Here is a 3,568-nt window from a genome sequence, read left to right as displayed (position 1 = left end):
TGACTGTATTATTTGTTCTTAAAGAAAATATTGCTCTTTTTATATTTAAAAAATACTTTTATACTACATTACCTTGCTATTAATTTATTACTTAAAATCTTTATTGATAGTTTTAATTATAAAAGTAAACTTATCATAAAATTTTGCATGAATATAGAAGTGAAAGAGCTGTTTCTCTCAACATCAGCCTCTAATGCAATCAGCTTTTAAAAATTTAAATGTGCGCAAGTTTTAATTTTATCTTATAGAAGTGCTATTTTGTAGAATGCACAAAGAAAGTAAGAGTAGTTACTAACAGGTGGTTGAGATGCAAATGAACCTAAGAGTATGTGAAGATAGAGATGTGAAATCTCTACCTGCATAGTTAGATAAGAAAGGTGTGGACATTAATCCTCTCCCAAATTCATGTTCTTTTAAAAAGAAGAGGATATTAAGACACAGAAACACATAGACTGAGAAATGTCCACTTGCATGCCAACAAGACAGCCCTCAGAAGAAATAAAACCTACAGACACCTTGATATTGGACTTCCATCTTCTAGAACTATGAGAAATATTTCTGTTGTTTAAGTCACCCAGTCTGGGGTATTTTGCTATAGAAATCCTAGCACATTAATACAGACTTGTGAAACCTGGGTCAAATGCTGCACCCAGCTTCTTCATGCAAGGAAATTTTCAAATTTCTTTAAAGCCCCTCAATTTGTTCCTTGATAAAATGTCACAGGCCTGCCCTTGCCCTTGCATGTTTACATGGGATCCTGGAGATGCTTGTGACTGAGATGACCAGAAGGGATAAGAGGCATACTTACTCTGAAGGCTCCAAGGAGGCATCGTGATATGCTAATTTTTTTTCTGTCTTTGTTGTGGCAGCCCCAATTTTCTCTGATTCTGCCATGTATCTTAGAAGCCTGCTGAGAAAAAGCTGTTACTTTACTTGGTATTTAGTTTGGGCTGTGTCAAGTTCATTAATTTTCAAGGTCTCTGCTGGGGAAATCCCAGCACTGACTTATAAAGATTGCCACACTTTTTCCTTAGTTACCTAAAGTGGAATGTTTTTTTTTTTTTCCAGTATATGAGATGTTGAGATAATCTGGAACTGATTCATAAAGTAGCCGAAGGCTCCACCCAAATCTTCACATTTATGTGTCTAATCTTCAAGGAAAGAAAGAAAACATCTACCCCAAGATGCCATTTGGAAGATCATAGCCAACAAAAGACAGCAGGTTATATAAGGCTCATCTCCTCAGGTCTTCAGAAGGATCCCATATGCAAATGAGAATTTCAGAGAAATGCTCTATGCCTGTGGCCACAGTCAATGAATGATATTCTGGCAAATGTTCAGAGAAAATAAATGGAAACTCCTAAGAGGACCCAATGGAATTCTTGGGATAGGTTGCATTATATGTCCAATTATCCCTGCAGCAGTGAAGCTATGAGATACCAGAGATGGCAAAAGCCCAGTTCCTCTAAGTCTCAAATGAGTTACAGTGCCAGAGGCAGTCCTGGGGCGCCCAACCCTGAGGGAACAGCAAGATTACTGTTTCTTAATTCCATGTCATTAATTAGGGCTGTTTAATTTCTTAGCAGAGTCTGAAGTACATCAACATCTTGTATACTTCTACAAATTACTATTAAATGGGATCGTTATGAGTTGAATTGTCTTCCTCAAATTCCTGTATTGAGTCCTAATCCCCAGTACTTTATCATGTGACCTTATTTGGAGAAAAGATTTTTTTACAGAGGCAATCCACTTAAAGTAAGATCATTAGGATGGGCCCTCATCCAATATATTGGTGTCCTTATAAAAAGGGGAAATTTGGACACAGAGACATTCATAGAGGGAAGATGACATGAACAGACTAGGGAGAAGCTGTCCATTAACAAGCCAAGAAGGAGGTCTTGAATGGATTCTTCCTTCACAGTTCTCAGAAGGAACTAACCCTGCCCATACCTTGCTTTTTGAACTTCCAGCCTCCAGAACTGTGAGTTAAAATTTTTCTTTTGCTTGAGCTACCCAGTCTGTGGGACTTTGCTACAACAGCACTAGGAAATCAACACATGGGTACTTTTTAGAAATAGTTAAGTCTATATAGTCTTATTGATATGTATTATTCATTAAAGAAGATTGGTATAAACCTCATGATTCAAAGCCAACTAATTAGTGTAGATGTGATTAGTGTAGATATAGATGACATCATTTTATTTGTTGTGAACTTAAAATAATGTGCTGGCACAATTTAGCATAATTTTCTTTATTTTTAGGATTCATTATTTTCTCCTGGGGCTGTGTCTAGGCTTTGATCTCTCTCTCCCTGATTTTGCCTGAAAAGAGAGCTGTTTCAGTTGGACAATTCAGGTCTTCTACTGTATGAAAAATTTCCTCAAATATATCTGCCAATTTCTATTCTGATTATTCTGATATGATGAAATGCCTATAATTCTTGAAATGTAGCTCTCTTGCTGGTCTAGAATGATGACATAGCTCCCTGTCTTGCCAAATAACCTTCTTTGGGAGGAGTCCCAATACAAGCATAAGTGTGTTTTGCCACTGGATCTACTCCCTATATCAGCTTCTCTGTCCTTATAGCTGATTAATCCAGAAAAGCAACCCGATTAATCGCATCAGCAACCTGATTCTTGGTAGTATCCTAGAAATAAAATCCACAAACTCTTACCACTGAAGATCTACTTCTAGATATTCCTTCTTTCTATTCTCTGTTAACTCACTGGGCTTAACAGGTTAAAGTAGGGTGCATTTACTCTTATGAAGGAAAGATATCAATATCAAATGACTTTTATGTGCCAGGTACTATGCCAGCTACATATCTGGGAATGCAAAGATAAGCAAGATAGTCTAATGAATTAGAGAAACAACTATTAAGCAAATAAACATGTGATAAAACATATTTGTAATTGTGATAACTGTCATATAAGAAAAGTAGAGGATACCTTGGGGTTATAACAGGAAGACATTATCTATGCTGGAGGGCACAGAAGGAACAGAAAAACACTAGAAAGGACTCTCTGGTAAAGTGACTTTTAAACTGATTCTTAAAGGCCAGTTGAAATCAGCCAGGCCAACTGTGGAGGCTAGGATAGTCCAACTGGATGGAACAAAGTGTTTGAAGGCCTGAATGTGAAGGAGCTTGATGTCATTTTAGGAAAGGGAGACCTATAGACAGAGAGGGAGGGAGGAGTGGAATAAAGCAGTAAGCAGTAGCCACACCATGCAAAGCCTCCTAACCACAATAAAAGCTATGAAACTTCACCTACTAGCAATAGGTGGTCAGTGAAATGTTTAATTCCAAGGAGTGACACAGCCATATTTGTATTTTTTTAAAAAAATATTTGTTAGTTGTAGTTGGATGCAATACCTTTATTTATTTTTATATGGTGCTGAGGATCAAACCCAGGGCCTCAAATGTGCTAGATGAGCGCTCTACCACTGAGCCACAACCCCAGCCCCATATTTGTATTTTTTTAAACTGATTTTATTTTTAAATACATGATAGTGGAATGCATTACAATTCTTATTACACATATAGGGCACAATTTTTTCACATCTTTGT

Source organism: Urocitellus parryii, chromosome 4, assembly GCF_045843805.1.
Source record: "Urocitellus parryii isolate mUroPar1 chromosome 4, mUroPar1.hap1, whole genome shotgun sequence".
Classification (NCBI taxonomy): Eukaryota; Metazoa; Chordata; class Mammalia; order Rodentia; family Sciuridae; genus Urocitellus; species Urocitellus parryii.
This window is presented reverse-complemented; position numbering follows the sequence as displayed.